This window comes from Rattus rattus, chromosome 1, assembly GCF_011064425.1.
Source record: "Rattus rattus isolate New Zealand chromosome 1, Rrattus_CSIRO_v1, whole genome shotgun sequence".
NCBI lineage: Eukaryota > Metazoa > Chordata > Mammalia > Rodentia > Muridae > Rattus > Rattus rattus.
The window spans coordinates 34,072,604-34,093,372 of NC_046154.1; positions in this window are offsets into that span (position 1 = coordinate 34,072,604).

Sequence of the window (20,769 nt, forward strand, 5' to 3'; positions counted from 1 at the left end):
TAGAATCCATCAGGTGGAGTGGGCCAGAGGAGAGGTCCACAAGGCTCCAGCAGAGACAAGCTAAGGAATAAAGGTAAACTAGACATTGAGCACTCTTCCGATGTGGAAAAACACAAACAATGGCTCTGACTGGATGAGGGACCGGAAGCCAGCCCACAGCCCAGCCCGGTCAACACTTGTTTTCCATGCCACCTTTGGAAGCCCCTGACAGGATGCAGTAAACACAGCTGGAAAGCCACCAGCCAGACTAAGGGTGGACAGGTAGTAATGAACACCCAGAGAGGAGGCGAAACACCCCGAAAATGAACCAACCTCTGTCAATCAGACGTTTCAGAAAATGGTACATGCCTATAATCCTAGCACCCAGGGTAGGGTCAACACCATCCTTGGTTGCGTGGTGAATTCTGGATTATGGTCTGGGTTATAGGAAGGACCCTGTCGCAAAACAAAAGAGTCGATCTCTGAGATGGTCGTGTGAGCACCAGCAGTAATGGAAAGTTACTGTAATGACTGCTGGAGCTGCAGGTAATTGGTTGGGACAGCGCATTGACGGAGGTAGCAAGTTTTGAAGAACAGCGGTGTTTCCATACTCAAATGGATGACGACAGGTGGGCGTGCATCCAACAGGTATTGGGGACACAGGAGCTTGGGGAAAGTTCCATTCTGAGAAACAGACTGAGGATTTACAGAAATTGGTGGTAACTGAAGTCAGAGGAATTGAGGTGAGGTGGGGTGGTACCAAAAGAAACAAAGGACACTTGACAAAAAGGGAGAAGCCAAGCCTGGAGGTGGGAAGACCTCAGCTTCATGAGAATAGAGAGAGGGTTCCATCACCTGGTCCCCTTGGTCCCCTTGGTCCCCTTGGTCCCAGGGCCTGTTGTTCTATGTCCAATGGCCTAGAAACCGTTACTAGTAAGAGCGTGTAGAAAGCAGAGAACCCGCCTATTTTAATCTTCACTTTGGTTGAACTCAGGGATGAGTATTTTCTTTTCCATTCATAAGTACGCCCCATGCTTAACAGGGCCCTGGAATATAAGTGCTTTATAAATATTTGTTGAATGAGTGAATTGATTAATGGATCTTTAAGAACTATTTGGAGAAAGCATTATAATAGCTTTAAATACGGAGCAGAACCTATTGAGAGGATCAGGGTGAGCTTGAGGACCATCTGGAATGTTCCCCAGGGGACGAAATTATACAAAACAAAACGTTGACTCCCAGAGCGCAGAGCAGCCTTGGCATAGTCCGCACCGGGTGAGATTTAAGGAGAGGCATCGGATACAAAAGGAAGCCAGCTCAAGTAGGCACCGTGGCTCCAGGTCACAGGTAGATGAAGCTTTGTGGAATAGAGCCAAAGAGCCAAGAGGAAATGGAAATTATTGGATGTACTTAAGAAAACCTCAAGTCATCAAAATAGAAGGTCTGCGTTATTGAAGCTATATTTGAGAAGTGAGACAGACGGCCCTCGGGAGAATATTGGGGGATGCCAAATCAGCAACTTAGCAGCCCTGGCCCTAGAAACCGGCTCACTCCGGCCCTCCTCCTGGCCCTACCAGCGAGATCTGAAAGCTCCAGCAACGTTGGTCTCCTTTCTGCACAACCAGACAGAGCAGCAGAGTCAGAGCACAGAGGGCGAAGCTCCCTGAAGGGGAACTCCTACGCCTACCTCGACTTAGCCCGCTCAAGTACACGCAGAGCGCCCCCTGCCGAGCGTATGGTGTTTGTTCAGGAAAAAGGACACCCTAGAACAGAAATTCCCAGGATCACTCGCAGGTAGAGCCCTCTGCGCGACCCAAAAGGTAGAGGTGAAGCTAAAGGAGAAACTTGTGAAGATACAAGACTCTGGTTTCCGCCGACGAGCAATTTGCTCATCAGGAGTGCCGCCCCCACCCCCTTGCCCCTACCCTAACCATCCAACGAAGAGGCTAGAATAAAAGATTAATAGACGTTAAAGAAATGTCATGTTCTTCTGTGCCGCGTGTGGACTGAGCCATCGCTGCTTCGGCCACGCGTCTTCAGAGACTTCTGGGCACAGTGTATTATTTAAAGTTGCTCGTTCCAGCCCGACTTCCAAATGGTCTCAGCGTGAATCTGAGCATTCCGCTCACACATTTCTTGGCTTCTTCGCAGTGTTTTGTCACTTCAGTTGGTTTTAGAAAGTGTCCCCCTCCCCCCACTGGATGGGAAAGTCTAAAGTCTGACGTCGTCGATGAGATCCCACCAGGAAGAAAGTGACCACTCAGCTTCCTGTGAAATAGAAGAGTACAGAAATGGACCGAACTGGGGGTGGGGGTAGAGGTTGGGAAGACGGAACGTGGGAAGTGACCTGGAAAGATCCGCATGGAGATCGGCCGCTGTGGGTATCTCTATGAAAATGAATATTCTAACTTTGGTTTTTGGTCGATGCGCAGTTTTAATTTTTCCTTCATTGGGGAACTATGTCATATCGATACATTAATGTAGCATTAATATAAAGGCATTGGTAGTTATCACATAATTATTAATTATAGCATCCAATTAAATGTTATTTCAAGAGGGGTAAAATATAATAAAGCTATTTTAATAAAAAATTTTAATTAATGGGACCTAAGATAAGATTTCTTACATGCACAAAATGTTTCCTCGGTTGTGATAAAAGACACAGCATACATTTTGCCATTCTAATAATTTTTATGGGAATTTTTGTGTGTGGCATTAAGTGCATACCCCAGCTGCTCAAAGATCACCATGACTACCACCACCACCATCACCACCATTACCACCAGCAATTACTACAAAGATTTCTTTTCTCATCTCTGCCCTTGGCGAGCTGCCTTCTACATCCTGTCTGTTGAAGCCTCCCATTCTAAGCACCCCCTACAAGGAGACTCTTAGTACGTTGGTCCCTGTATGTACAGCTCCCTCAACCTAGAGAAAAGCTTTCGAGAGTCATCTGCGTGCATCAGAATGCCATTCCTGCCATTCCTTTCCAAGGCTGAAGGACGTTACATCTTGTTCTAATTTCTCCCTCTCTCAAGTCATCCACTTGTTGACGGATGCTTTGTGAGCGTTACGTGTACCGCCACCGTCACCACGGGTGTGGAGGTGTGTCTGTGCGTGTCCTTGCTTTCAGTTCTTTTCTGTGTGTACCTAGCAAGGCAACTGCTTCCCATACAGTAATTCTTCGTTTAATCGCCATACCGCGTTCTGCAGGGCCGTACCATGTCACATGGCTGTGCACTGGGGCTCCAGTTTCTCCACATCTCCCTCAATGCTTGCTAGTTTCCTTTTTAAAAATTAAAACAAACAAACAAACAAACAAAAACATTTATTTATTTGTGTGTGTGTGGAGGGAGTTTAAAGTACGTGTGGAGCGTGTTGTATGTGTGGAGGACAAAGGACAATCAGAGTTAGTTCTCTTTATCCATGAAGTGAGCTCCAGGAATCAAACTCAGGTGGTCAGGCTTGACAGCAAGGGCTCTTACCTGCCAAGCCATCTCGCAGGCCCCCAAATTTTAAGTTTTTAAAGTACTTGTCTCCCTAGCAGGTGTGATGTAACATTTCTGCATGGTTTTAATTCCCATCTCCTTGACGACAGCTGATACCACGCACCATGCCTGGTACTTTCTCACCGCATGGTTATCCCCTGTGGGGAAATGTCTTTGTCTATAATAGACTCTTTCATTGTTATTGAGTTATTATAAATACTAGTCCATGATCTGCCACCAAACTATATCCCTAGCTCTGGTTTGGTTTGGTTTTATTTTGTTTAATTTTGAGACAGTGTCTCACTAAGTTGCCCAGGAAGACCCAGAACCTGGAATCCTCCTGCCTCAGAGCCCTGATTGCTGCACCATAGGTTCTAAGTCATTCTCTAGTGTTCCCTGCTGGACAAAAGTTTTGAATCCTGGTGGAGTCCATTTCGTCCAGTCTGTCCTTGGTTGTCGCACCCAACTGTGACGTCACAAGATCGCTCCGCTTTCCACTGTCCTACAGTTTTAGGTTTTACACGTGGGGGGTTGGCTTGTTTTGCTTTGACTCATTAGAAATTGATCTCTATTAATTATTTATGTGACATAAAGTTAGGATCCATCTAACTAGGACTTTATCTTATTTTATTTAAAATTACATGTATTTATCGTGTGTGGGGGTGGGTGGGTAGACATATGCCGTGGTACATATGTGGATGTCTGAGGACCACTTTCAAGAATTGGTTCTCTCCTTCTACTGTGTGAATCCTGGGAATCAAGCTCAGGTCCCAAGGCCTGTCAGCAAGCACCTCTCCCCAATGAGCCATCTCGCTGGCCCACATCATTATTCTTTTCCATGAGACCACGTAAGCCAAAATAGCCAAGCTATTTGTTGAAAAGACTGTCCTCTCCCCTGTCAGTGGTCTTGGCACCGATGAAACTCTCACAGACTTTGAGGGAATGGCGACCGATGGAGACGTACTCGGCAGCCACATGTGAACAATGAAGTCGCCGTGCTTGTGTGTCTATGATGGAGGGAGAGTGGCGAGCCCGTGTTTACTGCAGGACTCGATGGGGTGAGGTAGGGTTTGAGGCAAGTAAGACAATCCACACAGGAGCTGGGAGGTGCTGGGCTCTATAAGTCTCAGGACGTATAACAAGTCTCCAGCCACCTAACCTTCATAGGCCTCAGCTTCCTCACCTGTTCAGTGGAAACCGTACTGTTCCTAGAAGTGTCAGGAGCCCTAGGTGAGGAGATTCCCACATGGCACTCAGCGCACGGTAACTGTGGTGCGTAATAGCTACAGCACCCATTACACCATTATTAAGATCATATTACGGAGTGGCTTAGATCTCATTATGTCTGTGATTCCCACATTAACCCCGTGAGGTAAGCGAGGTGGTAATCACGGCCTCATTACAGGGATAATGTCAGCCTTGGAATGTATTTTTGCTGGACTGGGATCACGTGACAAGGCAGCAAAAGGCACCCGCCTTTCCACCATTCGTGAAAGGGATGGCGGCGCTGTGAAGAGAGCAGCTTTTATGGAGACCTGGCTCTCGATGTAGCCTTCCTTCTCTGAGAGATGTTTGTGATTGTTTGTCCTAAAATAGCCGTGTGCTACTACACCCTCATGGTAAACTTGACCAGTATGCAGGTCCTGTCAGGGACCCAGAAATCAAGGCAAGACCAGGGACAGATGCCAGATGCCCCATTCAGAGCCAAATCTCACAGAATCAGAAAGGTCATCTTAAGTAATTACAGATGGCTTCAAGGTGCAACAGTGAATTCTCTCATGCAACCCCCTCATCTAAGTACATAGGCCCAGGGAAGTAGGTACTGGCTGTCTCCATTGGGCTAGCCTCCTCACACTGCCTCCAGTGAGAAACCCTAGTCTCCTCTTAGTCTCTCCAGTGGGCTAGCCTCCTCTAAAGCCTGGCTTCAGGAACAGAGAGGAAGAGCAGAGAGTTGGAAAGATGTCTGCTTAAATTCTTTAAGTCGATGGTTACATAGTCTCGAAGACAGGAGACTGGCAAGATGTGATAGGATAGTGCAGACTGAAGACAGAAAGCCCAAAAGCAGGGACTTGGAAATGAGAAAGGGTGTGTGTATGTGTGGTATATCCATGGTGTGTGTGTGTGTGTGTGTGTGTGTGTGTGTGTGTATGTGCTGTGTCCATGGTGTGTGTGCATGGTGTGCGTGTGCGCATGCATGTGTGTATGTGTATGTGTGGGTATAGTACCTGTATGTATGGTATGTGTGTATGAATGATTGTGTTGAGAGAGAGAGAGAGAGAGAGAGAGAGAGAGAGAGAGAGAGAGAGAGACTCTGAAGGCTTATACCCAATGCCTCCCACATGCCTCTGTCACTAAGCTACATTCCTAGCTTGCGTGCTTTTTATTTTGAGGCAAGTTCTTAATACATGACTCAAGCTGGCATTGAACTCACCCGACAGCCCAGGTATGCCTTAAATGTAATTCTCCTACCTCAGCCTCTCAAGTAGCTGAGACTGTAGTCCTGAAGCATGGGTCCTGGCAAGAACTATGAGTTAGAGCAAGGGTGAGTAAGTTCCTGTACAGTTTCTTGTGAAACTTCTATTGTGCAGCTCCTGTCAACCAAGGCCAGATTCTCCTGTTCCTCTAACACCATGACCTCTTGGCTGTTCCCAACCAAAACCAGTGTCTTTAGACTCCCTGGACTAAGTCCTCAGCATGCAAAACCACTCCCCTGTCTTCAGGCACTAAAGGGAAACACAGCCTTCCTGGAGTAATAATGGGACGGATGAAGAAGCTATAAATTTATCTGGATTTACGACCTGGCTCTCTCCCTCACTTCCATTTGTGCCAAATCGTCCAGGGCTGCTCCTGATTAATCATCTGTGGAAAAAGTACATTACTGCAAGGTGCGTGTTCTCACCCAAGTGCTTTCAGCAAGACCCTGGGAAGCCAAGGCAGCCTTTTAGGAACCAGCTGCTTTGAGGGCAACAGATGCTTGGCCCTTTCGGAACCTCTCTGTCACCTACAACCTGGACTGAAAGACCACGCTTTCAGGAACGGGCAGAACAGGAAGTCCTGCAGGTTGGAGAGGAATCCCCGGGGTGAGGTTTTGGTGAGGGGGCTGGCAGCTGAGCCACCTGGACAGGGACCAGTCTCTGAAGCTGCTCGAAGCGGCTCCCAGTGTAGTGGCATGAAGGAGTGACTGGCAGGAAGCAGACTCTGAAGAAAAACCAGTTCACTTTCTGATTGTGCCACTCGGTGTGTGAACCTAGGCCAAGTCCGCAAGTTTCAATCTCCTTTTATAAGAAGGGAGAGAAGCCTTGTTTCCCGAGACTGGGCGTGGTGGTGGGGCGCATCTATAGTGGCTGCCAGCCAGCTCTCCTCAGGAGCGAATGCTGCAGGTGAACCTCTGTGTTTGGCCAGTGAGTTCCCTCTTAGGAAAGGACACACCCAGTGTGATGGGCGGCTGTGACTTCTAGAAGAGGTGGTAAGGTATATGACTACTGAGAGTCACATAGAGGTATGTGCTTGTAGCCCTAGCATAAGGGTGACTTGGGAGTCTGAGGCTAGCCTGAGCTACATAGTGCTAGCCTGGGCTGCATAGTGAGTTTCTGTCTCAAAGCAACAGAAGACTGACTTCCATGGCCCTTGTCCTCCCTGTTTGTCCTGTTCCCTTGCTCTGATGCAACAAAGCTGCTTTGCTGGGTCTGCCTTGGGGAAAGGCCCATGAGGCAAGAGCTAAGCACAGCCTGTAGCCAAACGCACTGATGGGCCAAGGCCCTCCCTGCAGTGGCCCACAAGGACCTGAGACCTGTCACTAACCATCCAAGGGAGCTGTAGTGTGAGGCACCATGTAGGGTAGCCAGTCCCCAAGCAGGAGCTGTCACCATTGCTTAGGCAGGGACAGAGGGTCTCGACCTTGCTGTTTATCTGCAGCCAGAGTGAAGAAGGAGGCTGAAAGGAGATGGAATTTTCCAGAAAGCCACAAATTAAGCTGAAACTATTTCTGGGGTTTTGTTTGTTTGTTTGTTTATTTGTTTTGTTTTTTGTTTGTTTGTTTGTTGGGTGGTTTTTTTTTTTTTTAGAGAAGTCAAACACCAACTATTTTGTGTGACATGTAATCGCCTGGTTTCCAAATATTTCATACGTTTCATGATTATAGTCGTGGCATGGCTGCCGTGTGGTTGGCCCCTGGCCCCTGGCCCCTGGTCCTGTCCTCAATGGCTCTACCTTCAGATCCCAACTCCATCCCCGTGTCAAAGCAGCAATAATGGCGAATATAATGACCTTTCTCCCACTAAAAGAAAAGTCATTTTTTTCTCCTAGCGGAGAAAAATCCTCCACCTTTCAAAGTGGTGTCTGTCCCTAGGTGTCCCTTCTTGGGCCTTCCTCCTGTCTTAAGTTGTCCTTTGGGGATTTTTTGTGTCTTCTCAAACAAGCACTCACTTCTGAGCATTTGAACAGAATGGGTGTGTGGGGTCACCTCTACCCCTGGCACAGAAACCTCCAGAAACACATTGCAATCTGTCTGACTTGCCCTGGCCAGCCATGATACCTACCCTCCTAGGTTTCCAGGGCCAGTGAGCAGAGGAATGAACTATTCGGAACAGTCCTCTGAGGAGGTGTGACTGGACACAACATGAGCAGGGACCTCACAAGTCTTAACGGACATTTTCAAAGCCACAGAGCAGAGCTAGCAGGGTCTCACAGCTTTCTCGCCCAGCCGCCCAGCCGCGCTGTGGAGCCCTGCTGGCAGGGCGAGGAAGAGCTGTGGCCATCGTTCTCACAATGGAAGGAGGACCAGGTGAGGCAGGTGGGTGTGCCCTGATAGCCTGAGTACAAGTCCAGCCAACAAGACAAGAGCTTTTGGAATTCATTATCAGAGTCAACAGACGACCCGGTGCTTGTCTCTGACCCCCTCCCTGGCTTCAACACACTTTAAATCAGGATCCAAGACAGACGGAAATGCTGTGCTTAAAAGAGGAAAAGGTTCTGAGGATCTGTGGTTCTCCCTGCTTCCTTATTTCGAAAACAGGGCAGGGACAGACAAAGATGCTGTAAGTGGAGGTGTGCGTGCGTGCGTGTGTGCGTGCGTGCGTGCGTGTGTGTGTGTGTGTGTGTGTGTGTGTACGTGCGCACACGCTCATGGGTGTCAACAACGGGACTCAACAGTGTTAAGGCTATTAATGAAGACAAGTGGAGCGATAACTTCAGAGAATTCAGACTAGGTAAGAAAATGCCTGTTACCTTGGCAACCCCTCCTCCCTAAGGGCATCATAATTCATACTTGGCCAAACCCCAGGCGAAGGGAAGACTAGGCTCCTAGATTTTAGACATAGGGGCAGAGCCTGACTTGAAAGCACCAAGTAAGGAAGACCAACAGGAAGGCCCAGTGAGGACTTCAGGTACTCTGGTCTACTCAGCATTCACCTGCATTGGCCAGGAGCGAGAACTCCAGCAATCACGTGCTTGATGGCAACTGGTCAGAATTTGTCAACCCAGCACTGACTGGGCAAGACTTACGTTCTTGGCTAGGTTCTGTCTACCCGGCGCTGGGTACTCAGCACCGCCTGTTTGGTGACGTCAGCAGAGCCCCGGCTTGGTGCTCAGCCCCTGTCTGCTTGACCTGATTGATGAGTCAGAGCTGCCGTGAACTGGCCTGGCAATTAAGTTAAGCACACACGTCAAGGGGACCTGGAGTAGAAATAGGGTGGATTCTAAGAGAAAAAATGCACCCCTCCCACATTATATCACTCACACGGCACTTTATCACCTTCCTTTCTTTCCATATTCAGCCCCCTGAGAGGTACACATAGTCCGCCCTCTTTGCAGAGGTAAGCATTCATTAACTTAACAGGCACCAGGGAGCACCTTCTCCTCAGGGAGCATCCTCAGGAAGTTTGGGGATGGAGAAATCGAATGAAGCACGGCCCCTCTTTTCAGACAGTGCAAATTCCAGCGGAGGAAAACAAGAGAATCACCAAGCTCCTCTTAGCAATACCCAGCCTTCTGTGCTCTTTTGCATGGCAGACCTTGCACTCACGGGTGAAAACTCAGACACGATAAATGCCAGCCTCATTTTGCCAATATGGAATCTGAGGTCCAGAAAGAGTCAGCGGGTGCTCCGGTTGCCATAGCTAGTCGCCAGCAGTAGTAGGGTTTGAAACCAAGCAGTCTTTGCTTTAAGGTCCTTAGATGCCACAGACTAGGCCCCTAGATGATCAAGACCACTTGACACATGAAATGCCAATTTAGAAATATCCACCTTGCAACCAGGTGTGAGGCTGTAATCTTAGCGCTCCCTCAAGTGCTTCAAATTCCTCACAAGTTCACAAGTTCAAGGTCAGTTTGGGGCTGCAGAGAACTTGTCTCAAACAAAACAAACAAGAACTAGTAATGTGCTTGCCCAATGTACACAAGGTCCTGAATTCAAGCCCCACAATCAACACACACACATACACACATACATGCACATGCATACACACACTCACACACACATGCACATGCATGCACACACACACACACTCACACACACATGCACATGCATGCACACACACATGCACACACTCACACTCACACACACACTTTCAATTTTTGCCATGTGCTTAAAGGTCTAGGAGACAACAGCCTACGGGTGGCTGGCCTTGAATCTCGAAGTGTTTTAAAGTCACAGCAGCAGCACAGTGTAGTGACTGAGGCGTTGCATGGGTTCAAATCTTAGACCTGCAGCTTATCGACTGTGCGTTCCTTTGTAAGCCACTTGAATAATCTTTGCCTCAGTTTCCCCCTGCATAAAGTAGGGGCAAGAACATCACTTTCCTCCTAGGTTTTTTACAAGTAGCATACAGATGGTTGCTCTAAAGATTTGCTTCGCCTACACAAGTCATCCCACTTCACCCCAGGACCCATGCTTGGCCCTGCGATGGCACAGGTGAGTGGAAGTAGAGCCCAGGCCACAGACGTGCTGTCTCTTAGTGTGATGTTGAACTCTGTGGTGGGTTCCTTCAGAGCTGCTAACTCTTCACCCAGTGCCAGAATCCAGGCTCCAGCTTGGCTGCTCCCCATCTCAGAGAGAGGCAGCCGGGAGAGAGTAGCTCACGGTAGCGTGTGTGTTTCCGGTAGCCAGTGTGTTTCTCGTGATATAACAAGTGACTCTTGCCTTCCAGGTGAGTTGCTAGGATACTTCAGAATGGGTACCAAAACTGTGATGCTTTTGGTTCATAAACTACACGCATCCTTAAGTTATAGACAATCATATACTCTCTAGGTTGGAAATTAAATTTTACTTAGTGAATTTTAGAGCACGCCTTTTATCAATTGCAAGAAATTTGGGGAGGAAAGAAAGCCAATTGGAGGAAATAAAAATCACCCATCACTCCATCACCCAGAGTCAGCCGCTGTTCACTTCCTCCCAGCCCTTTCCATATACATTTTTAGCACAGTTGAGATCATACTGTATAATCAATTTTGTATCTTGCCTTTCAGAAATGTGAATTTAAAAGTCAAGCACCCAAGAACCCCAGCTATCTCATCAACACTTAGATGCCTCAGAAATGCATTGGAATTTTAAAAAATTGATTCTACAAATCTCCCCCGCCCCCTGCACACACTTCTCTTCTGACCACGTGAGATTCACAGCAGAATACACACGATATAGACACATCCCCCGAAGTGTAATAGATTTGAATTGCACACAAGTTGGTGAATGAATGTCTAAATAATTAGGAGGTAATTAATTTAAAATAGTGGAAGATGAGAGAGACTCGAGCCAGCCTCGCTAAAGAAAGCGAAGGGACAGAAGCATCCAGATGATGACTAGAGCCAGCTGCTCCCAGAGGGCCTCACCTGATAGGTACCAGACCACCCAGACCTGTCAATTTCAGTGTATGGTTCTTGGGATCCAAAGGCCTCCTGATTGCTTAAGCAAAAACACTGGTGAAACACTTAATTAAGTATTCAAGTGCTTCAGCGTGCAATCCAGGTTCAAACGCAAGGCTTGCTGCCTACCTCTTAGACTGTAAGCAAATTATTCAATCTCTCCGATCCTTAGCCTTCTCACTGCAAACAGAGATGATGTTAATACTGTATCATAATGTTATTACAATAATGGATTCAATCTGCGTGTTTGAATTGTTTTAAATACACAGTAAAGTCTCAGTAATGTCTTGCTGGCTGGGAAGTCATGTCTCCTAGAACAATGGCTTTCCCTTATTGAGTGTGTGTGTGTGTGTGTGTGCGCGCGCGCTCGCGCACGCGCGCCTGTGAGTGTATGTGAGGGTGTGGGTTTGTGTGTGTGTGTACATGTGTGTGGAGGCCAGAGGACAGCCTCATGTGTCATTTCTCCGGTACTGTCCACCTCCTTTTTTGAGACAGGGCCTCTCCTTGACCAGGAACTCACCAAGCAGTTTAGGTAAACTGGCTAGCAAGCCCCAGGGATCCAGCCATGACTGGAATAGATGCACATGCCACCGAGCACAGTTTTCCGTGGGTTCTGAGGCTTGAACTCGGGTCCTCATGAATATGAGAGCACTTTACAGACTGATCATCTCCCAAGCCCTTCTGGATATTTTGACTGGGACTCAGTAAGAAATGCATTTAAAGTTATAAGCCATGTCCTGCATATGAGCCTATATGCTACAGGTGTATCTTTATGTGTATGTACGTACACAGATACACACATGAGCATGCATACATGCACATGAGCTCCAAACACAGGTAGGCACACACACACATGAACACACACACACACACACTGAACACAAGTAATCTCTCACACACAGTCCTACACAACACACACACACACACACACACACACACACACATTGCGTTTCATGAAACACTGGGTATTTACAACCAAGTGTGAAATCCTCTCTCTTTCTTTTGTTTCATTTTTGGAAACACCAGTTGCCGTTCACTGTACAGATTTGTGACTCTCACTCCTGGATCTCGGTCAGCGGTCTGAAAACCATCAGCAAAAGGTAGGCATTCAGATTTGGATGTCAGAAGAACGTGGGAACAAATCTCAGCTCTGCTGCTTGGTCCCCGTGCAGCCCCAGGTGTGGTTTCCTCATCTGTGAATGACAGTCCCGACCATCTCACCGGCTGGTTCATCAGACCAAGGCCCAAGACCCGGTACTTAGTAGGTTCTCAGTAAGTTGGGGCTTTTGCAATTTATCTGCTTTCTTATGCAAACAGGACTTGGAGACAATCTTGCCTCCATTACCAAAGCCTCTGGGACCTCCAAATGCAATTACCACGAGGCTTTGTCTCAGGAGTTGGTACGGAGGCAGCTTCCGAGGTCTGTGATACCCTCACTTAACAGCGTGCTTCCAAGGCCCTCTATTTGGATTTGATTTTTTAAAGTACTTCCTTTATTTTAATTCAGACCCCAGGGACCTAGAAAGTACACCGCTGCTTTTTCCCAATAAAAATCAGACCAGCAATAAGCATATTACATTTAAACCGGGGAAGCTGGGCACGCCTTCAAAGGACATCGCATTAGGACTTGGCCGACTCCCAGCCCGTTTCCCTGGAGGAAACAGGAAGTCCTACCATAGTCTCGCAGGCTGGTCGTCTGAAAGCAGCCCCGACTGTGACAAGCTCTTTTAGGACTGGGCCAAAAGCAGGCTTAGAAGGGGAGAGAGATTGTCTGAGTACTAGAATGTCGCATGGGGACTCACCTCTCACCATTCATACCCTGCCTTGGGAACCCCAAGCAAGCAGGGGCACCCGGCCCTCTTGCTCCTGAGCCCGACCTACAAGACCTTTTTGTCTTCAATTACCAGAGGCCCGCTAATTCCTGGACCCTTGGAAGACTGCCGTGTTCACAAACATGATACCAGTAGCAACAAGAATTTTTAAAAGCACGAAGCAATTCTTTGTGCGCGATAGCCAGGCACCATTTCACGCACATTCCATCGTCTCTCTCTGTATGTAAAATAAAAGGTGGTGGACCCATTCCACGCAGCTATTTAAAAGAATAGAATATACGGACACATAAAAGTGAATCTGTGGCTCATACTGTCACAAGGGCAGTTTAGCAAACATAAACATATATTGTATGTATAATGTACACATATACAGAAATGGTCAAAGAAATTTTGCCTGTGAGTCTACAGTCAGAACACCTGAAGACCAGAAATGGTCCTCCACAGAGGGATTGCAATTGCTAGTGGAGAAGCTGTTTCCATGACAGGGACCAGTCAGCCACTGTGTGTCCAGGCCCAGTGACAATGACAACCAGCAGCCACACAGCGACAGAAGGCTTAGAGGGTGCGGGTGACCTGTAGAGGCTGTTTTCCATTGTAAGCATCCTGTCCCACAGGAAGATGGTCGTTTACCACCTGCAGGGAGTGCTACTCATGGCCAGATGGGAAGGGAGGCTGAGGAAGAGGAAACCATTGAGTAGAGCTTTGTGGACCTGCTGCAGCCCCACAGCACCCAGGCCTGTACTGTGGCTGCCACCAGAGGGGCTGAAGCAGGAGGATCACTTGAGCCTAGGACTTTAAAGCCAACCTGGGCAGTGTAGTGAGGGCCTGTGTGAAAGATAAGAGAAAAAGAAAGAATAAGTTCTAGTAAGAAATGACTTTTATAACCCCACCTATAACATCCTCTTAATACAAATAGACTGTGTGTTTAATTATTTAATAATGAAATAATCATTTGCTGTTAGGGTTGGGTTTTGTTGTTGCCGCTGGTTGTTGTTGTTGTTGTTGTTGTTGTTGTTGTTGTTGTTTTTGACACAGGGTCTCTCTATGTAGCCCTGGCTGTCCTGGATCTCACTACATAGACCAGGCTGGCCTCCAGTTCACAGAGATCTGCCTGCCACTGCCTCCAGTGCACTGGGATTAAAGGTGTGCACAACCATGTCTGGCCACTGGTATTGTTGCTGTTTGCTTTGTTTTGTTTGAGAGAAGACCTCTACGCAGTCTAGACTAGCCTTGAACTGGTGATCCTTGTGGCTTCATCTCCCAAAGGCTAGATTACGGGTGTGTACTGTCAGGCTTGACTGTCACACGGTTTTTAATATCTTACTGATTCTGACTCACATGTAAAATTTCAAAGACACTGTAGCATCACGCTTATACCACTAAATATATATTTTATGTAAGGTCTTTCTTTTCCATTTTCAGGTAAAAGGGACACTTTCGACAAATCCAATATGACGGCATTTGAAATCTACACTCCAGTAGGTTCGCGGGACATATTATATTTAATAAAGTGTCTTATGTTTCATTATTTCTCACCACACACCATAACCCTAGCTTCCACCCTGATGTGTTTTCCTATCCCTGCTTCTCCTTTGAAGTTAAGATAGAAATTTCAGAAACATTGCTAATGTAAAACAAGTCAGAGTCTAGATCATCTGGCTTTTTAATCTCTCTCTCTCTCTCTCTCTCTCTCTCTCTCTCTCTCTCTCTCTCTCTCTGTGTGTGTGTGTGTGTGTGTGTGTGTGTGTGTGTAAGCCTCCCCTCCTCTCAAGCTCTAGGATTGTACTGATTCGAGTTTCCCAATGTTGACATTAAGAGCTTCCTGAATGTGGCTTCCTTACCTAGCAGCACCCTAGCCTCAGCTCCTGTCTGGACTCTGCACTTTGTGCTAAATGGATGCCACCAGCAAGAAGCCCTCAACTAGGGACCGTGAACTTGATTGGAGACAGGAGAAATGGGAGGGAGTGTCAGAGGAAGCCCGGGAAGGAAAGATCTGGATAGAGGCTCTTAGTGAGAGAGAAAGTTGACAGCTCAGGAGGCGTGGCCTCCACTCTCAAAACTATCAGGGGAGTGAGAAGAGCTTGCCTGGAAGTGGTGGCGAGGCTGAGGCAGGAGGATCACCACGAAGTAAGGTCCAGGCTAACCTGGGATACTGAGTGAGATTAAGAAAGACAAAACAATCAAATGAATAAAATGGGGGCTGGGGGGCGGAGGCACAAATCAAAGCCAGCAGGTAGAGTAGGGAGAGAGAGAGAGAGAGAGAGAGAGAGAGAGAGAGAGAGAGAGAGAGAGAGAATGAAAGACGTCTATTTGGACCTCAGACACCAGCCCACGGGAAGCATGAGCTTCCCCAGTCTCTATGGAGAGAGGAGGAGCTCCTCCCTCAAGGAGATCTGGAGCTGAACAAAACAATCCTCGTGAAGCTCTTAGCACTTGCTGTAGGAAGTGTCGTGCACTCCCCGTCCGTCACTACTGCAACTTTACTGTTGCTGTATTCCATGTTCATGGGTATGTATTTGTTCATCGAGACAGAGTCTCACCATGCAGCCCAGGCTGACCTAGAACTCTCTATGTAGCCCAGGCTGTCCTCAAACTGACCTCCTTCTGGCCTCAGCTCTCCAAGTGCTGAAATATACAGGCGTGCTGACATCACCATACCCAGCTTGGTGTTGCTTTTATCGTCGGAGCTGTTTGATGCCGCTGAGCGCCCCCACCCTAGGTGAGTAAGCAGGAGTTCAAAGATTCGCCACCCGGATAAGACGCTGCCAATGTGAGCCTCGGGGTTCAGGAAGGGTCACTTCTCCAAGAGCCCTGGCTTCGGCTTCTTTCTGTTTACAAACCAGACGTGCAGGAGGAACAGCACACATTCCATCTCCATCTCTGGGCTTCAACCTCAATGTCTGACACTCTTGTATCCCAGTTCCAGAAAGAACTGGCCTTGGTCCAGCACAGAGGAGCAAGGAAAGCGCTCAACCCTTGCTAGTCTCCAGCAAAGGTGATGAGATGGCTCGTGATAGCCACTGCTCTGCTCGGGAGGTGTGACAATGAGCCAATCCACACTTTGGGAGTGCACGGGAGCAAATGCAAACAGCCAGGGTCAAGCAAACCGGTCTGGCTGCGGAGGGCTTGCTGGCATGGACTCTGCCTGCTCCACTCGGTGTCTGTGGAAAGCACCAGGCCAATGTGGAAGCAGCCCTTTGTAGATCCCAGGAAGGGTAGGTTTGCAAGGGGCAGGGGTTGGAATCAGGGACCAGGAGCCTGAGCTCTTACGTGTTCTGAATCGGGTTTGTAATACGGTGGCCCAGCTTGCTCTGCATACGTGCAGACCTAAGCCCTAGGGTGGTGGCGGCAGAAAGGAACTTTAGTGCCGAGAGGACCACAGAGCGACATTGAGAGTCATGGTGGCTTTCCTAGGGCTCAGGACAAATCATGCCCAGATGGCAGCACTATGGTAGGGGCTTTGGGACTGTGGATGTGTGAATACTCCCTTCATTTTCTCAGGATACCTTCTGCACAGGTGTGAGAGGCGCTGGGGACAATTCAGAGTCAGCGACAGGAACCTGCGCCTATGGTGATAAGCAAACTAGCAGCACTCACACGTTGCTCATTAATAAATTAATTAGTTAATTAACTAAGTGATACTTTACTGATTCCCTGGCATGGTGATTAATTTTATGTCTCAACCAGTCTGGGCCACAGAGTGTCTAGACATTGGTCAGACACTCAGGGTGTGCCTATGAGGTTGAGAGTTAACATGTCAGCTGACTGAGCTGGCCCCCCTAATGCAGGTAGGACTGTTCCTAGCAGCTATGGCGACACTGAAACTGCCAACAAACCTAGTTTGAGCTCTTCTCCTGCCCTCAGCCTGGCTCTCATACCAGGCTCACATATCTGGCCTTTGTCCTTGGATGAGAGGGACATCACCAAACTCTTCTAGGTCTCCAGCTTACCAATGCTAATCCTGGGTCTTCTGGGCAAACGTGGTTAGAATTAATATCTCTCTGTCTGTTCTATCTCTGTTCATCCCCACCCCTGGGTGGAGAGATGACTCAGCAGTTACTAGGACACAGTGCTCTTCCAAAGGACCTGAGTTTGAATCCCGGTACCTACGCCAAGTAGTTCCCAAGCACTTGTAACTCCTTCTCCAAGGGGAGCCTCTAGTCTCCATGGGCACCTGCACTCACACGCATACACACACACACACACACACACACACACACACACACACATAATTAAAGATAACAAGAGTAAATAAACACCCTTCTCTCTTCCTCTCAGTCTCGGTGTTTGTTTTGTTTCCAGCCGGGTTTGGCTAGCCCCAGCTGGCTGGGAATTCACTATGTAAAACCAGGCTGGCCTTGAACTCTTGCTCCTCCGGCTTCAGCCTCTTAAGTGTTGTGATTAGAAGCACGTATCGCTATGCCTGGCTTTGCAATGAATCTTTCGGTGCCCACACACTGTTGAGTGCCTCTCACTGATCTCTGGCGATCCCTGACAGACAATGCACCAGCTCTGTGCCAAGCTAGCCTAGGCTAAAGGAGTGTCGGCAGCAATGCCTTTGCAGCCGAGAGCAGAGAAGAAAGAGATAAGAGGATGCCTATGCTCAAGGGACAGATGCTGTTGAAGGCATGAGGTTTCTAGAGATAACTTGAGGTGTGGGGGGTGATCAAGAGAGTAGAGGTTCCGAGGCAGTAAAAGATAAGTTGATTAAGTCTAATGACATTGCATTTAAAACTCCATGGGACTATAGGCTGAAAGTGTGTGTGTGTGTGTGTGTACACATACACATATGTATGCATGCATCTACAGACTAGAACTAAACCAAGACAATCAGATGACAGACCCTTTGTAATAAACTTTACCACTTTACATTATTCTCAAAGAGGATGAGGACAAAGGCTTAGATTTTTCACTGAGGTAGAAAATCATATTGACATTCAAATTTGAACATGTATGCCATCTGGGCTCAAACCATGCATTAGGTACAGACACCCTCAAACTTCTTAGGTTTCTTTGGAAATTAGGTCCTGCTCAGAGCAGTCCTGAGTTCTAGGTTAGCTCAATCAGACAGAGCCTGTTGGGGAGGAGGCTATGCTCCCAGCTTAATGCACCTCTGCTGAGTAGGCCAGAGCAAGCCTCTATCAAGGTGTGTGTTTATTTTTGTTTGATAAAGGGCATGTTGTTCTAGTGGTTCCCATCCAATAGACCAGAGCTCCTGACCAAACCAGCATGAGCAGATTAGCCCCAGGGTCTGCTGGGAAGGCAAGTGACCTAGTTCTAGATATCACCACAAAGATCGTTGTCTATGTTCTTCCCAAACTTCTGAAGCTCTGTGGCCAACATTCCTGATGTCCCCTGCCTACTATCCTAGCCCAGCTTCCTGGGCCAACTATAGAGGCTTTACCTATCCTGTAAACACTGATTGTGGGGCCTATCATAGACCAGGAATTGTGGCCAAGTAGAGGAATTCAGGCATGAACAAGACATGGCATTTTATACCAAGCCCTGGGAACCAGCTAGCTTTGTTTTAATCACAGAAAAGAAAGAGGACAGAGACCTGGGAGCACTAATCTTTCCTCATTCGTCTGTCATTTTCCAAAGCTGGATTCTTGGAGTGATCATTAATTTCACTTGTTTCCTCCCCTTCCATGAATAAGTTTGGAACAAACCAAGAGAGAAGACAGAGAGAAGAGTAGCAACCTTGAAGGTGGTCTGCAGAACACGCTTTAGATATGTGGTTTTGGGCACTTGACATTAGGTTATGATTTCTCCAGCCAGGAAATGGGCTGGCCACAGCGCGCCCCCACCCCTTTTTTTAAAGGGCAAATCATGTCCTGAAAAATTTGACTTCAGGTCCTACCTTCAACCGACCTCGGGGGTGGAGTCAAGAAAATACAGGAAAGGCGGAACTAAGCACATTCAGTTCCTTCTCTGAAATTTGCCCATTAGATAAATCACTTCTCCGGGGGCTTGTTAGTGAGGACAGATATGTGAAGACCAATGCTTCAGTTGGAGTCTCTGCACTTAAAACGTGGGGCAGAGCCTGGAGAGACACGCTCAGCTGTTACAAGCATCTATTTGGCAATTCACAACTTCCTGTAACTCGCACTCTAAGGGTTTGGATACTTACTGACTTCTGTGGACTTCTATGTGCATGAGATGCACACACACACACACACACACACACACCACACACCACCACACACACACACCACACACACACACACACCACACACACACACACACACACACACACACACCACACACACACACACACACACACACACACACACACACACACACACACACACACACACACACACACACCACACACACACACACCACACACACACACACACACACACACACACACACACACACACACACCACACACACACACACCACACACACACACACACACACACACACACACCACACACCACACACACACACACACACACACACACACCACACACCACACACACACACACACACACACACACACACACACACACACACACACACACACACACACCACACACCACACACACACACACACACACACACACACACACCACACACACACACACACACACACACATACACACACACACCACACACACACACACACCACACACACACACACACACACACACACACACACACACACACACACCACACACCACACACACCACACACACCACACACACACACACACACACCACACACCACACACACACACACACACACACACACACACACACACACACACACACCACACACACACACACACACACACACACACACACACACACACACACACACACACACCACACACACACACACCACACACACACACACCACACACACACACACACACACACACACACACACACACACACACACACCACACACACACACACACCACACACACACACACACACACACACACCACACACCACACACACACCACACACACACACACACACACACACACACACACACACACACACACACACACACACACACACACACACACACCACACACACACACCACACACCACACACACCACACACACACCACACACACCACACACCCACACACACACACACACACACCCACACACCACACACACACACACACACACCACACACACCACACACACCACACACACACACACACACACACACACACACACACACACACACACCACACACACACACACACACACACACACACACACACACACACACACACACACACACACACCACACACACACACACACACACACACACACCATATACATACCAAATAAATAAATGGATCTTATAGTAAGAATATGGGGGAAGGACAGTGGGTTGGAGGATTTGAAGATTCAGCCTTGCTAGAGGAAGTACACTACTGGAGGGTGGGGTGGGCTTTTAGGTTTCAAAAGACTCAGAAGATTTAGAATTGGCCTTTTGCTTCTTCTTTACCGGTGACTGCTGCTTGCTCGCTGTGCCTGCCTGTGGCCATGCTCCCCACCGTGATGGTGATGGACTCTTCCTCCTCTGGGACCATAAGCCCCAAATAAACCTTTTCCTTCTACAAATTGCCTCACAGCAATAGAAA